Here is a 17,861-nt window from a genome sequence, read left to right on the forward strand (position 1 = left end):
TGTGTTTAGAAAGCTTAAAGAACTTATTTAGCCCAAGGTCATGCAACAAATGCTCAGTGAATATTGTCTATCTTTTTTAATACTATTAAGGCAGAAGCCTTATCTCTTTTGCTCTCAGCTTGGTATATAGTAGGGGATCAATAAATGCTGCTGAATGTAACTATGCATGAACTATATTATTGCCATAGCCGGTCTACTCCCCCCTCCTCCCAACCCCATGCCCCGTAAGTACAAAGATCAGACTTTGTTCATTTTATTTCCAACCCTAGTGCTGAGCCCAGTGCTGGGCACATGGTAGGTGCTACATACATAGCTGAAAAATGATTCGTTCCTCACAACAATCCTATGAGGATTGCAGAGGAGGACTTGGAAGCTCAGAGGGAATCTGACACCTACTCAAATCACACTTATAGTAGCAGAGCCAAGATTTTGGATTCCAAGTCCAGTTTTTTTTTTTTCTTTTCTTTTTACCATAGCCCAGCTTCCCACCTGTTAGGCATTTGGGGTAGATTCAGAAATTTTTCTTCTTCATCATTTATCATATCTAATATTTAAAAAATACCTATTACTCACCAGCTACCAATACTATGACAAATAATCCTCCCAACAAACTCGTCAGATATATATCATTTTCCCCATTTTATGGAATTGGAAACAAAGGCTCAAAGAGGTTGAGCAGCAATTGGCTGAGCTGAAACTCAAGCTGGGGTGCATGTGACTCCAGAGTTGGGCAATTATAGTACAGGATGATGATAGCCCTAATGAGGGAAGAATGCCAAGCCCAGACTGGCCATGGGCAGAGCATCAGGGAAGACTTCCTTAGAGAAGATGATTTTAGGGCTGGCATTTGGAGGTTGAGTTGGAATTTGCCAGATAAACAATGGGGAATCATCTTCTAGGTAGAGGGAACAGCATGGGGGCAAAAAAGAGCAAGGCTGGTGAATGTTTCAGTTTGGCCAGAGGCAGTCCGGAATTCTCTGGCCTCAGACACGGTTCAGTCCTAACTCCACCTCCTTCGGTTGCAGAGATGTTCAAGGTAGGAGAGGAACAGGTAGGCTGTGTGCCGGCTGCTCCTGAAAGTCTCCATCGGCTCCACCCTCTCTCCCCTTCTCTCTTCTAGGGTCAGACCTGCTTACCTCCTTTGAGCATCAGGAAAGTGGGGGAGCTGTGGCCTATGATGAATGAATTGGGCACCGTTTCTTGGATTTGATTCGGTGCTCTCAAATTTTCTTCTGTCCCCTCCGCGTATCTTTTAGGAACTTTCCCCCTTCTCCCCACAGTTTGGATATGGTGAGTGGAGGAGACTTCTTTTCTGCTTTCCTTGCCTCTGAAATGTTTTAAGATTTGAAGTCAAAAGATTTCTCAAGGCTCTTTACTTATTCGTTCATTCAACACATATTTTTTGAGAACCTAGAATGTTCTGGGTACTGTTCTGAGAGCTGGGGACACATCGTTGAACACAGCAGACAGACCATTGTTTTCATGGACGTCACCATGAACAAATGGATAGACAAGATGATTTTAGAGAGTGAAATGTGCCTTGATATCATTAAAACGGTTGGTGTGATAGGAAGTGACTAAGGGTACGTACAGTGTATGTGTGCTGATTTGGTTAGCACGTAGGGAAACCTGCTCCAAAGAGAGGACATCTGAACCATTATTTTACTGAGAGGAAGCCAACTGAAGGAAGATCTGGAGGAAGAACATTCCATATCAAGGCAGCAAGAAGTGCAGTGGCCTTGAGGGAAGAATTTGCTGTACCAACTCAAGGAGCAGAAATGAGATGGGAGCTTGGAGAATGAGGGACAGAGTTGAAGGTGGCCAAGAGGAGAGGTGGGCAGGAGTCTGGTTGTGCAGAGGCTTGTAGGCCACGGTCAGACTTTAGAGTTTACCCTATAAATGCAATGAGAAGGTTTTGGCAGATTGAATCAGGGGAGAGACATGATCTGATTTACATTTGTAGAGAAGCGCTCTGCCTTCCGTGTTGAGAACAGAGATTAGATTATCAAGACAGCCACAAATTCTAACCCACATGAGACTCTTCTCCAGATATATTGTAGCCTGTCATACTTTTAGATCTTTGCACTTGCAAATCCTTCTGCCAAGAATGCCTTTCCCCTTACTTCCTAGAGCTTTCGATTCACTCTTCAGAGCCCAGTTCTAGGCACCCTGTCTGTTCCCGTGTTCCTCTCCCCACTGGACAAGGAGCTCCTCAAACACCAGGGCTGTGGCCCTCTTCACTCTGGGAGCCAGGGCCCGCACACAGCTAGGCCCAGTGTGGGTGACCGACAAATGCTTTCTGGTGAACAGGAACTTTTTGAGCACCCAAGTCCTTGACAAAACCCTAGATGAGCAAGCTCCCTTTGTTTAAATGCACAAGACTAGAAGTATGGCAACATACCCTTTACCATTATATTTACACTAAATCTATACTTACTAGGATTTTTGACCTCTGAAGTTTAAGTTTCTGAGTATTGATTTGATGCAGCAATAAATAGTCTGTGATAGCCAGATTTGAATAGCTATCTCTCAAGGTCTGTTTCCTTGTTACCTTGGGACTTTGAATGCTTGTTAAAGAACACATTTGTTAAAACATTTCTTAAAACACTTCTTGTAAATACTTGGGCTTCAAAGAACACTTTTGTTAGGCTACACCCTGTAAGTACTCGGTTAGCTTACAGTTGTAAACCTGTATTTGTCATTGGATGCTGCATAGGCTGCCTGATTTAGTTCTAATTAACCTACTGGTATAGAAGAACTGCATTTTCTTATTAAGCTACGAATGTATTTAAAAGTTGTCTTCCTTGTTTCAGATTTATGCAAGTAAAACCTAAAGAATTTTGAAACAATGCAGTGTCTCATTCTCCACCAACCATAAACTGGATGAAGGAAAAGACACAGGAGCCTCATTTGCATCATCAGCACAGCCTCCAGCTGCCACAGAGCCGTCATCAAATGCTCGTTGATGGGAGAACTGGTGAGCCCTAGGCACGCCCAGGCCAGAACTCCCTCTACCCAACTCAACTGCCCCTGCCCCCACCATACAGAGTGTGACCCAGACTAAGGCCTACGGATTTCACTGCGTGGCGGGGAGGTGCGGGCATGTAGCTTGCCCTCATCCTGCCCTGGGCACTGAGCTGCTTGCAGACCACTGTTTCTAAGAAGAGCCCACAGAGGGCAGCTCTGTGGACACAGCACAGATTGGGCTACCTGTGCAAGGCCTGGCAACCTCCAGGTAAATGTTAAAAACTGTATCCCAAGATCTGTATACTTGATCCCTGCCAAGCTCAGCTTTGAGATATGGGGAAACAATTGGATAACTGAAACATGCAGTTGTTACTCTACTATTGGGTGAAGATGCTAAGGACAACTTATTTAGCTTCTTTGAGCCTCAGTTTCATCACCTGTGAAATGGGGATCATAGCACATGTCAGGCAACTCTCCAAAGCCCAGTGGCCCTTTTTGACCACTGACTTCCTTGGCCTCTGACATCCGAGTTGACAGATAAACAAAAGGACTTGCTCTGACTTTGGTTAAATCCCATGATGGCTTTGCTCAGACATCTCAGAGTCCAATGTGACAGGTGGCTTCAAGGCCAGATTTTGTAGTTCCTAACCCCGATGTAGATAGCCAAAGAGTGTGCCTGGCTTGAGCATAGCTGCTACCTGACTTGATTTTGCTTCACTCCTCCAGATTGAAAGCAGCCTGGCAGGTGTCTCTATGTGATAGGGTGCCAAATGGTGACCCATTCCTCCCAAATGAAGATGTTATATTTTATCTTCCATTGTCTCTCCTATAATATTCATTCATTCTACAAATAGTCACCAAACACATATTCTGTGCATGCAAGTACTGTGCCAGGCACTGGGGATACAGCAGAAAAAGAAAGACAAGGCCCTGCCCTCATAGAGTCTGCATTCTAGAGGGAGAAGGGTGAAAGTTTTGAGTAGAGACCCACAGGCAGCTGGGGTTGGTGAGGTTGAGGAATTTCATTCTAAGGCCCATAGACTTTAGACACCCACTCGTAAATGTCCATCTTTAAGTCTGACCTTGAAATATCCACCTTTTGAGTCTCTGAGAGAATGAATGAAAATAATGTCTGCATGGTGTCCGGTGCAGTGTTGGATGCGTCCTGGAAGCTCTGTGAATTGGAGATCTCTTTCTTTCTCCAGACACAGATCTTCTTGTATCCCGCTTCCTGTATCCGCCTCCTAGCCCTGATTTTCAGGCAGAGCAGGATATGAGAGATGCTTTTTGTGCTTAGGGCTAAAGGTGAACTACTTAAAAAAAAAAAGACTATGTTTTTCAGCACAGTTTTAAGTTCACAGCAAATTTAAGAGTAAGGTACAGAGTTTTCCCATACAACTCTGTCCCCTGCCCCCACTCCAACTCATACACATCCCCCAACAGAGTGGTGCATTTGTAACAAATGGCGATCCTGCATTGACCCGTCGTTGTCACCCAAAGTCCATAGTTTACTTTAGGGTTCATTCTAGGGGTGCACATTCTATGAATGTGGACAAATGTACCCATCATTACAGTATCATACGGAATGTTTTCACTGTCCTTAAGATCCTCCGTAGGGGAGCCACTTCTTCGGTTTCTGTCACAGCCTACTTGGTGGGGCGGGGGCGGGGCGGGGAGGCAGTGCTGGAGGAGAACAAGGAAACACAGGGAAAGGTCACCTAGTGCCTCTGTCCCGGCTGCCAACAGCAAAGCAGAGGGAGGCAGGGCCCAGCCTGGGGTCTCCTTAAGAGCAAGCGAAAAGAAAAAGACATGGTTAGACCAGAGTGAGGGAACACGTCAGACAGAGCAAGAAACAGCGAAAACATTTATCCCCACTTTGCCAAGCCCCACCAAGGAGCTATGGCATCTCTCTCAGTGCAGTCCAGCCAAGTGGCTCTTCCGGAACCGATAAGACCCCGGCTCGAAACCCCCAACCAGCAAAGTGGAAGATGACATTGTTGTCCATCATAAAAATCAATGGTTCTTTTGCTAAGTGGTCAATATTTATTTGGCTTTAGCATTGTTTAATTCAATGCATCAATTAAAGATAGTGTAATGTCTGCTCTGGTCTGCAGCCCCAGCTTCTGTGTGTCGTTACCTCATCTGTTTGAGATCACTCACGTCCTTACGTCTCTGCTCCTTTGTCCCCTTGCATAACTCAAGGACAGGAGTAATTGACGTGAAACTTTTAAAAATTAATTTCGCTGCATATGCCACTGAGGGGGAGTGCAAGTCCTCCCAGCCATTTATAACGTCACGGTGATTGGTCCTGACAAAACAATACCTTAAAAACTCACCAAAGTAAATTATGGCCCGAGCAAATGGCTGCTCCACGGCGGGGCCGGAGGCTTGGAGGGGAGCCAGGCAAAAACAAAGTAATGTGCTTTTGATATTAATAACAGAGATGATATTGATCTGCAAGCTAGTGTCACTTCTCCACTCTGGCGAGGAGATTGCTCCCGGCATTTAGTCCACTGAAAGCCACTTTCCATGCAGGCCATTTAATTTTGTGAGTCTTTAATTATGTGAAATGGAGTCTAGTTAAAGGGCCAGGTCCCAGTTTTGCCGGGTGGAGACGTGGGCTGTGATTCAGGAAGCTGTCAGAAATGAATATAACTCAATTCTTAGATCTGCAAATGCAGTTGTCTTTCTAAATGTTTATTTCATCCCTGCACTTCCCTGGCCTGGTGCCACCGTGCATCAGGACAGACACAGCCTCTGATTACAGGACCACATTTTTCAAAAGACCTGAAGTTAATGTGCCTGTTTTCTGCATAATAAAAGTCATAACTCACAGGGGCCGCCAACGCCTCTCTCGTGAAAGGGGGCCTGGACACAGTGCAGAAGGACTGCACATCCCAGCCCAGGCAACCCGCCTGTCCTGTGCCTGGCAGATTTTGAATGTTTATTCTCTCTGTGGAGCTGTGACAGACCGCACTGGCAGACCACAAGTCAGACCACAGGCCAGTCCATGGGTCAGAGTATATATCAGATCATGCACCGGTTCGCGAGACAGATCGGAGGGAACCCACACATCAGACCACAGAGCAGTCCACAGCTCCTGATTAAAGATTCAGGAAATATCATCACTATAGCTCCATGCCTTGTGTATATGAGTACCCTTCCTCCGGTCAGATTGGGTCAAGTCTCTTTCTGCCTTTCTCTTACACACACACGTAGCCCTCTCTATATGTGTCCATATGTTCTTCCAAAGGCATCCTTTCACATATGAATATATATGCACGTATACTTACACACACACACACACACACACACACACACACACACAGCTCCAGAATCCCTCTTGGACTTTTTTTTTTACAATTGTTTCTTATGTTGTCTGCTTTGTCCTTTTTCCGGATTAATCTCTCCTGAGCCTGACTAAGGGCTGTCTTGTTGAAATGCATTTTGAGCATGCAGAGTTGAGCCTACCCGGTGTCCTGAGGCTGTTCTGGCTGCCGCCTGGAGTTACATGACAGGAACTACCTTGAGGTATTCAGACGAACCCTGCTTCCTCCTTACCCTGCAAACGCTCTCCTAGAACTCAGCTCTTGAAACAGATTCTCATTTCCCGTATGCAGCCAAGGGTCAGGGGCTAAGATAATCAGAACCACAAAAACAAAATGGCTCAGAATCTACACACTTTGCTTACAGGAGAATTGCACCAGAACCTCACTCAGATCTCCTTTTTTTTTTTTTCACTTTGCAGATAGTTTTAATGGTCTCTATTACTGTTTAGCCAGCTTATGGAGGATTTAGAAGGAGAAAGAAGAGATGGAGAGTGGCTTCTGGAAGCAAAAGCACCCAGAGCAGCAGAAAAATCACAGCTTAAAGTGAGGGAAGAGAGAAAAGCCCTAAACGTTCACAAAAGAATTTATTAAAGTGAAGTTTTTCAGAGTGAATGTTATAGCAGAACGTGGAGGAAAGAGGTATACACTTAAATGTACTTAGAAAATGCTAGGTTAAAGAAAGCCAGACAGGTTTCTTGGCTGTAGAAGGTTTCCGTGGCCTTAATATACTAATATGCATTGTGCTTCTCTAAGGGCAGCCGGCTGGAATTCAATTTTTCCTAAACTTATTTACCCATGAATATCTTTTTCTCACCTTGTTCGTATCCTAGAGGATTTTGAGAAGTTAGTATTCAACTGAACACACTTTGGGAAATATCGATATACCACGATTGATGTTCGTACTGGCGACTGTAGTGGATGCCATCTATTTTTTTGGTGCTTAACAGTCTTTGGTTCTCCTTGAAGAGACAGCTATTTGGAGATCCACCACTCCCCGAATTTTTAGTACATGTGGTTTAATTAGGAGTCTATTCCTCATTTCCAGGAGTGGGCACATAACCCATGAGAAGGCACTCATGATATTTTATCCTTCTGACCATAACTACGGGTTTCAGAATAGACACATGGTCGTATTAAAGCTATCGAGGTGCTATGGGAGTTTGGAGGAAATTCTGGATATAGACAATTGGACTAAAAAGCAGAAAATGTGAGGCTTGGAGCTGTGGCAATTATTTTGCCACAACCTTGAGACCAAGAAGTCAACACGAAAGAGATCAGGGCCAAGAGGTAGAGATGAATAAGGTTCGTCTTTTGAAAAGATCACTCAGGGTGCTATAAGGAAACTGGAGTTAGAAGAGGGGTCCAGCATGGAGACCAATTAGTTTGCAAGTATTTGAAAGAGATGAGAGTTTTTGGATCAGAGAGGAGGCAGTGAAGATGGACAGGGCTGTTTAGGGGGAAATATTCCCTTGGAGGGTGAGTGGTGGTGGGAATGAAAAAGAGAGAAAGAAAAAAGATGGCTCCCAGATTTCTGGCTTGCAAAACTAGATGGATTGGTGGTGATATCTGAAAGAGGACCGGGTTTGTTTTGGTGGAATGGGGTGGGAGGAAGATCATGAATGCATTTTGGCTATATTGGATCTCAAGGGCGATTGAGAAAACTGAAATGGAAATGTCGAGGATGATATTGACTGCAGGTCAGAGGACAGCTTTAGACTGGAGAGTTAAATTGGCGAGACATTGGCTCATGGAGGGTAATGAATGACCCATGTCGATGTTGTCTGGGACATGAACATGAAACTTCAAACTGGAAGGGAATCCTCAAAGAGGCAGATGGAAAAGGATATGTAAAGTAAAAAGGAATGGTTGACTGCCGAGAGGTCAAGTAAAATGAAGACTGGAAGGTGACCTTGGGATTTAGAGACAAGGAGACCATTAGTATCTTGAGAAAGAGCTGTTTGGGTGGAGTAAAGGAGAAATCAAATTAGTGGTTGGAGGAATGAGCAGGAGGCGAGAAAACAATCAGAACGATAAAAACAATACTGAACAATGATAGACAGGAAGTAAACACTGTGGGCAGGCTTTGTTCTAAGAGCTTTACGTGTGTTAGCACATACAATCCTCACAATGACTCTGTGAGGTAGGTACATTTATTTCTATATTATAGATGAGGAAACCGAGGCTCAGAGAGATTAGGTGATTTGCCTGAGTTTATGGAGTTAGTAAGGATAGGAGCTCAAATTCAGATCCAAGTAGTCTAGCTACAGTGCCCATATTCCTAACCAATAATTAATACCGAAGAAACATGAAGACAACTCTTTCAAGGAGTTTGGCTGTGAAAGTGAGGAGAGAGATAAACCTAGAAGGAGATGTGTAGCCAATGCAACGTCTATACTAAGGAGAAATTTAAATTTTAAACGTTGTGCGTAACACCCACTTTAGAGGAAGTGTAGAAAAGAGAGAAGGAATAATGGATAAGGTTGGGCTCCTGAGAAGGTGGGAGAGGATGGACTCCAAAACATAGGGGGAGGGGCTGAGCAGAAGGACTCCGTTTCTAGCTGGGGAGAGAATGGGTAGTGACCAGGTAGGTTTGTAGATGGAATTCCTTTGGGAGGACTTCCGTTTTCTTCATGAAGGGGGAGGCGAGGTCCTCTGATGAATGGGAGAAGTAAAGTACCTCGGAGACTTGAGGAGACTGAGGAATGTTTAAAATGGCCATGGAAAGCAGAAGAGAAAGTTGATGAAAAAATGTTGAAGAGTAATGGAAAGCTGGTGATCATGAATTTGTAGGTTTGTGTGCATCTCGGAGAGAGCAGAGGGTTGGGTTCATCTAAGATTGGGATTTTGATATGTAGGTAGAGAAAACACTGTGGGGAAGAGAGTGTAGGGTATTGGTAAGAGTTAGTAACATGATAGAATCTATGACATCCATGCTGGATACAGGGGGAAGTGATGAACGAGAGGGCTGATGGATTGAGAGAAAGTTAAGAGGTCGATGGACTGGAGGTCTTGATGAAGCTAAGGAAGAACTATAAAGAAAGCTGGCAAAGAGGAAGAGGAGGATATAGTCAGAGAGCAGGATGCTCTAACCCTCACACCACATGGTCTCTTCCTACAAAGGTCAGCCTTTAGTAATTACTATCATCCCCAAATCATATTGCAGTTATTAACTAAATATTGGAACTGGTGTCCATGCTAAGTTGGCGATGGCACGCGGACCCTGACACTTCCTGGGTGCCCTCAGCCTGCCAGACCCATCTATCCTCCACCCAGTTGGCTGAGTCTATTTGCCTCCTGGGTGGCTTGGGCTGGATGTCTGGCTCCCTAGGAGTTACCTGCTATTTGACTCAGGTCTCTGGTCTATCCCACTTGGTCTCCATCAGAGGCAATGTACCCAATCTTGACATGGCCTGGGTTATGGGGACTTGGTTACACTCACTTAAGATTCTTACCTAGCTTCAGCTTCCCTCTTTCCTTTTTTCTTGTTGTTCCCATCATGACCACAAAGTCACTGTCTGTCCTCAGGGTCCACCCAAGATTCTTCCTAGATCTCTGCATTACCTCCTTGACATGTTCACAGACATGCATTTTCCAGGGTCCTGAAGGACAGCTGGAGATGTTAGGTTTGGGGAGGATAAATGGGGTTCTCAGAGAGCCTGGTCAGCACAGTCCGGGAGGCCCCAGTTGTTCAGAGAGGATTTTCCATCATCAGATGAGTCCATGAACCAAACTGGCATTTAGGGCCCTAGAACAAACCCTAGCTGATCACCTTAACAGACTTCTGGGAAGGATAGCTCATTGTGTAGTGGGTGCCGAGTGGGTGATCCTGGAGCAGCAGCCCCTCGGGACTCCCCCTCACTGGGAGTGAGCCCCTGGCAAACAGAACCCTTATCAGCCTTATTCACTAGTGTATCTCAGTGTAGAGCACACAGTAGGGATGCAATCAGTATTTGTCCAAGACTTGATTCTGTCCTCTAGATTGGAAAAGAGAGGAACTAAGTAATTGAATAGTAATATATTAACAAATACTTATACTATACTTATGTGCCAGGAATTGTTCTGAGTGTTTTATATAAATTCTTTAATTAGAGCCTCACAACAACCTAGGGAGGTGGGTACCAGTATCATCCCCATTACACAGATGAGGAAACTGATGCACCATGAGGTTGGGTACCTTACCTGAGTTGACACTGCTAATGAGTGGCAGAGGTGGGATTCGAACCCCAATATCTGGTTTCATTTCAAGGCTCTTGACCATGACATGGTTACTCTCTGTTTCTGAACCTTTAGCCAGGGACAGAACCCCAAGTCCAACAGCTTCAGCTAAAAGAGATTTATTGGCTCGGCGACTGGTTGGTTCAGAGCATGGTCCAGCCACAGGAATTTTAGAGGCTCCAAATGATGCCAATAGGATTGCCATTCATTTATTCTCTCACCCTCTCTTCTGCTTCCATCTGTGAGGCATCTCGCACCCACTCCCTGTCCATGGGGGCCAGTTCCCAGGACTGGCTGCCTCACCAGACCCATGCGTTGTGGAGAAGGCCCAGTTTAACATAGGAAGGGGGTGCTGTGGCTAGAAGTAGGGGTGCTAAGCAAACAAATATGACAGATGTCGCTATAAACTTTCCTATGCCAGTGGCTTTATACCTATTAATATATTTGACCCTCACTACAATCTGTAAGCTAGGGAGACTATTGTGCCCATTTACAAAAGGAAATTGAGGCACAGACTGAGACAACTTGAAGTGGCACTGCTGAGATTCAAACCCAGGTCTGCCCAATTCTGAAACTCCACACTGCCTGGAGCTCCTCAGATGGACACCCTGACCACGGCTCACCCTGGGTCCTGCAGGTCCTCTGGCAGTTCTGTGGTCAGAGGACGGAGGCTGACAGGCTCCTGGTGCGAGAAAGGTCAGGTCTCGCCAGGAACGGGGTCGGGGTTGGAGGGAGTCACTGGTTAGGTGATGCTCAGGGACCTGCCTTTCCCTGGCCCTGCCTGGTCCCCAGGGCTGTGAGCCTAGGGAGTGGGCACCGCCCATGGGCCCTTGGCAGGGAGCGAGCAGTGCCTGAGGCAGGAGGCAGGCAGGCCCGGCGCGGTCCCTGCCCATCTGGGGAGTGCTTGGTGGTTGGCTGGAACTGAGCAGTGGATGGCGTTTGGACTCAGCAGTGCGAGCCCAGCTCGGAGGCTGCGTGGCAGAGCCGTGAACGCCAACAGTCTGGAGGCAGGCTCCGGAGGGAGACGGGCTCGGGCCCATTCGCCGAGCTCGGTTCCCACGACAGCTCAGCAGACAGATGGACTTGGGGATCCTCGCTGCCTGGCCAGGAGGATGTACACATAAGTGGGAATGTAGGCGCCCCAGTGGGGAGAAACGGGCTGGAGGCTCCCAGAGACGGCCAGGGTACTGAGCCAAGTGGTGGGCCCTGTGGATAGACTGAACCCTGGACCTTAACCCTGTATGGTCCTAACCCTGACTCCAGGCTTTTCCTTGACTCCAGCCTCAAACTGAATCCTGAATTGGAACCCAGACTAAGTTCTGCCTTTGGTCCCCACCTTTCCCCCTGAACCTGGTCTTAGACTGAGTAGACTGAGCCCTGACCCTGATCCCAGGCTAAGCCCTGATCCCAGCCCCACACTAAGCCCACACCATTTCAACTGTCTGCTAACCAAACTCATTTGCTTTTATCCTTCTCAGAAAGGAGCCCAGAGCTGACTGCTCAGACTATTCCCCAGGAAGGATGGGGTACAGTAGAGCTGACAGCCTCTGGAGGGCATAGGAGAGCAAGAGCAATGAGGACCATAAGTGCTGGGGCGTCTGGGGGTACAGAACTGACCAGTGAGGAGAGTTGCTGGGATGGAGACCAGAGGACAGTTCCTCCAGGGCAGGTCCAACACTCGGGCCTAAGGACAGAGCCCGAGAGCATGGCTTACAGGGTCTGAGGAGGCAAGAAGCACAGGGACCTCCGGGAAGAAGCAGGGAAGGCAGGGGTTCCTGAGTCAGGGTTGGGGTAGGGGTGGAGTCAATGCTAGTGCAGGTAGACATGGGACCTACCTGTCTATTCTTCCAGACAGGCAGAACTGGGCCTCAAGAGGAATGCTCTACCCAGGACCAGAGTCACCTTGGGCTCAGAAATTAGTGGTGCCCAAGAAAGATAGGCAGGCAGAGGCCTGGTGAGGAAGCGGAGGCAGCTCATTTTGAAATGACTCAAGAGTGACTTTGGTTAGGGGCAGGTAGTGATGGTCAAAGTTGCCTAATATTAGGGCACTCCCCGTTCTTGCTACCCTTAGTAGTAGCTCATCTAGTCCTGTCAGTTCTTAGTGAGATGTGGAGGAGATATCCTAGAAGCCCTGCTCCCTAACTCCCCTCAGCCGGGGCTCTTCCCGAGGGGTCCTTATGGCCACAGGAGTGTGCTGCCCCAGATCGGGGTGTGCGTGCTATGGCGGGTAGTTGTTAGGGCTCCTGGGAGGAGCCGACGATGGACTGGAGTTTGCGGATAAATAGCCCAGCTTCCTCTCTTCCGAGGAGACGACTCTGAGGTGAATTCCGACTTATATCCTGGACCACAGATCACAAACTTTTTCTGCAAAGGGCCAGTTAGCAAATATTTCAAGCTTTGAAGGCCACATGGTCTCTGTGGCAACCATTCAATTCTGTTGTGGCAAAAAAGCCATCACAAACAACATATAAATGAGAGGGCTTGGCTGTGTGGATTCCACGAAAATTCCATACAAAAACAGGTGGTGGGCTTGACTTGGCCCATGGGCTGCAGTTTACTGACCCCCAAGATTGTCCTCAGCAGGACTGAGCCCCAGTGGCCCACAGTCGTCACCGGCTCCTTGACCCACCTTTGGTTGGCCTCTTCCCCTTTCCTGTCTTACCTCTCAGCTCCCTCTTGGGGCTTCTGGATCTCTCCCCAAACAAATGACTTGCTCTCAGATTTTTGTCTCAGGGTCTGCTTTTGGGGCCCCAACCTCAGAACAGTACCCCATTTACAGATGAAGAGAGGGAAGCCCCTGGAAGCTAAGCAGCTTGTGTACAGCCCCACGAGAAGAGGCAGAGCTGCCTTCCTGAACTGCCGAGGTCTTTTCCAGAGCCACTGGACTCTGCTGTTCCCCTGGGGAAGGAAATGTTTTCCTGCACAGATCCAACAAATTCCAGATGGGCCCTCGGAGTCAGTAGAACATTTAGCCTGTTCATTCACGATCAGGGGTATGAAGCACCAAGGACGGGGCCATCCCTGCCTTGTGCCCACGGCCAGCAGTCTGGACAGGGAATGGCGGTTCAAACGAGGGCAGAAGGAGGTCAATGTCTCCAAGGGGCCTGTCCCACCCTTGACTGGATTTTCCCTGGGAGATCTCAGGGCAGGGCGTGAACGACCACTCCCACTATTCATATGGGTAAACTCAAAAAAGGAAGGGACTTGCTCCAGGCCACACAGCTCATGCTGGGCAGACCTGAGTCTGGTCCCAGGGATCTGTGACCAGCTGGGGGATGTAGAGGAGGGGGAGAGCACACTTGTTTCTGGGGGGACCATGGAAAGCTTCCTGGCTCTGTTAGACTCTCCAGCTCACTCTCTTAACTGCTTCTACATTTGCTTCCTCGTTGGATCATGGCATCTTGAACAAAAGGGCCCGTAGAGATCATCCACTCTAACTTCCATTTTACAGATGGGAGAATTAAGACCCAGAGAGGAGAAGGGACTTCCCAGAAGGTTGCCAGTGAGTCAGGTCAGACAGGAGCAGGAACCTCAATTCCTAGGAAAGCAACATGGGTCCCTGCGTCCCTCTCAGAGCCGCGGTGTCTCCGACACCCTGACTCTCAGCTCTGGAGCGGACAAATAGGCCTTGAGCCAGCCTGCTCCTCTCTCATCTGCCAGAGCTCAGCTCTCTGGGCCCTGGCACTGTCTGAAAACTCCTCCGCCAGTCTGCTCTCGGCAGAGCACAGATTATCGCTCTTGTGCTAATTATTTTTATGATTAAAAGATGATAAATTATTAAACAAAGTCTGAAAAATGTGCCAAGATCTGCTCTGAGGCTGGGCCTGAGAAGTTGCCCCCTTGGTATCCACGTTAATTAATAAATGAGGCTCTCTGTGGAGAGGAGCCACAGCTGGCACATCTGGCAGCCAGGCAGGGGCTGGCGGAGGGCAGATGCTGGGCAGGCGGGGGAGAAGGAGACTCCCTGGGAGTGCCCAGCCTGGCTTCGATAACGTGGGGATTCCTCCCTCCCTGCTCCTAGCCTAGGACTCGGTGGAGGGCGCAGTGGCACCAGCTTGACACCCGGTCCCTGGAAGAGGCCTAGCACTTCAAGCTGAGAAGCTACAGTTAACCCCTCAACCTTATTCCCTTCTCCAGATGCAGACGTGGGAGGATCCCAAGCATTCAGAGGAAGACTAGACCAGGATGCAAATCCCTGCCCACTGTTATCTCCTTGGGTAATGAGACTCTAAGCCTCAGTTTTAACATCTGCAAAGTAGATGGGAATGACATTTACTTTGCAACACAAGGGTGTTCAAGAGTGTTAAATAAAATGTCTATAAAAGAGTGCCTAGTACTTAGTAGATGGTCAATAAATGTTTGTTGAGCTGAGCCAAAGCTTGGGTTTATTGCTGCTGTGCATGTGCCATGAAATTTTGGTCACCTTAACCTTGCTGAAGCTATTTTTTTTTTTTACCGGCAAAATCTGAATGAGAATTCCCAAGTCTCAGGATCATGTGAAGTGTCTAACATAGAGTAAGCGCTCAATTAATGTTAGCTATTTCGTTATAACTGCTTATTACAACCGAAGTCTCAACAAATGAATTTTGCACCTACTCCATAGGTCACTTCTTCTCTGCCTCCTTTGCTGGTCCCCCGCCCCTCTTACCTGTACTTATGGGTTCAGTGAGTAGTGGGCTCAGTGCCCTGGGTTCAGGCCTCGGTGTCTCTTTTTTTCTTTACACTCTCTCCCTGTGTTCTCATCCATCTACAGGCTGATGAGTCCCACATTTATAAGTCTGGCTTAGACCTCTCCCTTAAAATCCCGACTCTTAAATCCGGTTGCCCATTCAAACCCTCTGCCTGGATGTCTAACAGACATCTCAAGTCTCATATGTCTAACAACACATCCCAAACAGAATTCTTGATCTTCGTCTCACGAACCTGTCCCCCTGCCCCCACTGTCTTCCCTACCTCCGTTCATAGCCATTCCATCCTTCTAGTCAAATGTTGGTACCTTGGAGCCATCCTCAATTCTGCTTTTTCTTTCACATCAAATGCCTAAACCATCAGGAAATCAGGTCAGCTCCACTTCCCACTTCTGACAGAACCTGACCCTGTGGCCATCTCTCATCACCTCCCCTCCTCCCACGCGAGGCGCCATCTTGTCTTGCTTAGATTCTTGCCGAAGCCTCCTAATGGTGTCCCTGGTCTGGTAATTGTCCCCTCCACATTCCACATTGCAGCCGAAACGATACCTTTAAGACAAAGTCAGATCCAGTCACTCCTCTGCTCATAATCCCTTCAGCAGCTCCCTATCTCCTCCCTACAGTAAGAAACAGTCTGTACCAAGGCCACCAGGCCCTACACAATCTGCGCCTCTGCCTTGCTAAGCCCTGCCTCCTCCCTCTGTCCAGACACACCCACCTCACTGCTTCCTTGAACACTCCAGGCTCACTTCCACAGCAGGGTCTTTGTACTGGTTGCTCACTCTTTTCCTAGATGTCCAGGCTCACTCCTCCATCCTCCTCAGACCTCTGCTCAGATGTCACCTTCTTAATGAGGCTGACTTTGACCATCCTACTTAAATGTACATGCCCCTCCGGTATTTCTTATCGCTCCTTCCCTCCCCTGTAGCGTTTACCATCTTCCAACACACTACAGTTTCTTGTTTCTTGTGGTGTTGTCTGTCCCTTCACTTTAGCACACAGACTGTTATCCATTTTGTGCACTGCTATATTCCCATAGCACCCAGCATGGGGCCTCACTGGAAGACATGTCAACTGCATGAGTGCCGGGGCCTGGGCACACAGGGATGAGTCAGTCAGTCACAGCCCCTGCCTCCTGGGACCCAGGACCTGCAAGTCTGGTGGGAAGGCAGGAGAACAAACTGATTATTTCAATGTTAAGATGAGCACAGGAAGGGGCAGGAAAGGCTATAGGGAGGAGGTGAGACTGAACCATACCCTGAGACAGTTGGGTTTTTCGGGAAGAAGAGGGGATTTAGGTAGAGGAGCCAGCTCGTGCAAAGGCTTGGCAGCTTGAGGAAGTGTGCTCAGAGAAGGGCAGGTTATCAGTGGCAGCCTGGGAGAGGGCGTGGGGAAGATGACCCCGAGAGGAGGCCAGCATGCTGGTGCTGGTGATGGGTGGGGAGGAGGCTCACTTGAGTCTCTGGATTCTGCCTGGGCCTCTACTCTCAGCATAAGCAGATGGGACACATGCCCATCCTCATGACTTCCCAGAGGGGGAGGGGGTGATCTAATTGCCAGCAACACAATATTAGCAAAATAACAGCCATATTTTAATGCAGCTAAGATTCCATACTACTAAGAAACACTGCTAATTAATGTGTGCCATGTGAAAACCCGTGCACCTTAAAATCACTGCTGCACAATCACAAGGTGGTATGGAACACTTACTGTGTGCTGGGCCCTATACAATCCACTTCTGATATATTATCTCATTGAATTCTTACACCAACTAATGAGCACAGAGAGATTAAGTAACTCTCCATCCAGCTGGTGGTGGTGGAGCCCAGGCTGAAACCCAGGCAGTCTCTTAAGCATTGTCTTCCAACAGGAAATGGAGTGTGAAACGTGGAAGCCCTGTGAAAGTACAGGAAATCAGCCATGCAAATGGGAAGCAATGGTCTATTCATTCAGCGAGGAGACTCACCACTGCCGCATTTCAGTAATCTGAGCACCTCCCCGCAACATTCTCGTCGTGCTCCGCCCATGCAGCCACTTGTCTTCTTGACCCCAGGTAGGTCTCCACCGTGACACAGACCTACCCTTCTCTCGTGGTTCTTGGAAAACCGTGAACCTTGAGGCCACAAACTTCTTGCGACCAAATGAGCACCTCGGGAACTTTCTGGCTTTTCCAAAGGGGTGTGACTTATCATCTCCTCCTGCTAGGGGTCCCCCAGTTGCCCCTTCACAGCCTTTACTTCCAACGCTATTGGAAATGGCTGAAACCAATGGGTTAACTTGCTTTCCCTATTAAATATTTACATAAACACGCTCGGGAAGGTGTGTGTAAGTTATCAATAATGCAAGGCCAGCCTAGGCTCGGTGAGAGCTAAGAGACCCAAATTGTATCATCATAATCCATTATTCACATATAATGCGTCTATTCTCCTCCATTAACGCAGGCAGGAAATGCCCCTGAGTGCCGGGCAGGGCTTCGGAAAGCGCAATAAGTGGTGGGTAGATGCATGGTGGGAGGGCGGCAGCTGTAGTTAAACAAGTATAAATTAGTGCCCAGCCTCGCTGCCTGCTTGTGTCCAGAGCAGTGGCATGGGCCTGGCAGGGAGGGGGTTACAGGATGTGGGGAGCACACCACCAATCCCACATGGCCTCGCCTGCCACAGAG

The 17,861-nt window shown here is 47.9% G+C and overlaps 1 long non-coding RNA gene across 1 annotated transcript; it reads left to right on the top strand.

Moving 5' to 3' along the window:
• The first annotated feature begins 6,371 nt into the window (after positions 1-6,371).
• LOC107517078 lies at positions 6,372-17,331 on the top strand. Its single transcript, XR_001598439.2, has 3 exons — positions 6,372-6,498; positions 14,649-14,728; positions 17,070-17,331. It is a non-coding gene; the product is annotated as an uncharacterized LOC107517078 (long non-coding RNA).
• The last annotated feature ends 530 nt before the right edge of the window (positions 17,332-17,861 follow it).

This window comes from Rousettus aegyptiacus, unplaced genomic scaffold (genome assembly GCF_014176215.1).
Source record: "Rousettus aegyptiacus isolate mRouAeg1 unplaced genomic scaffold, mRouAeg1.p scaffold_m13_p_1, whole genome shotgun sequence".
In the NCBI taxonomy this organism is placed as follows: domain Eukaryota; kingdom Metazoa; phylum Chordata; class Mammalia; order Chiroptera; family Pteropodidae; genus Rousettus; species Rousettus aegyptiacus.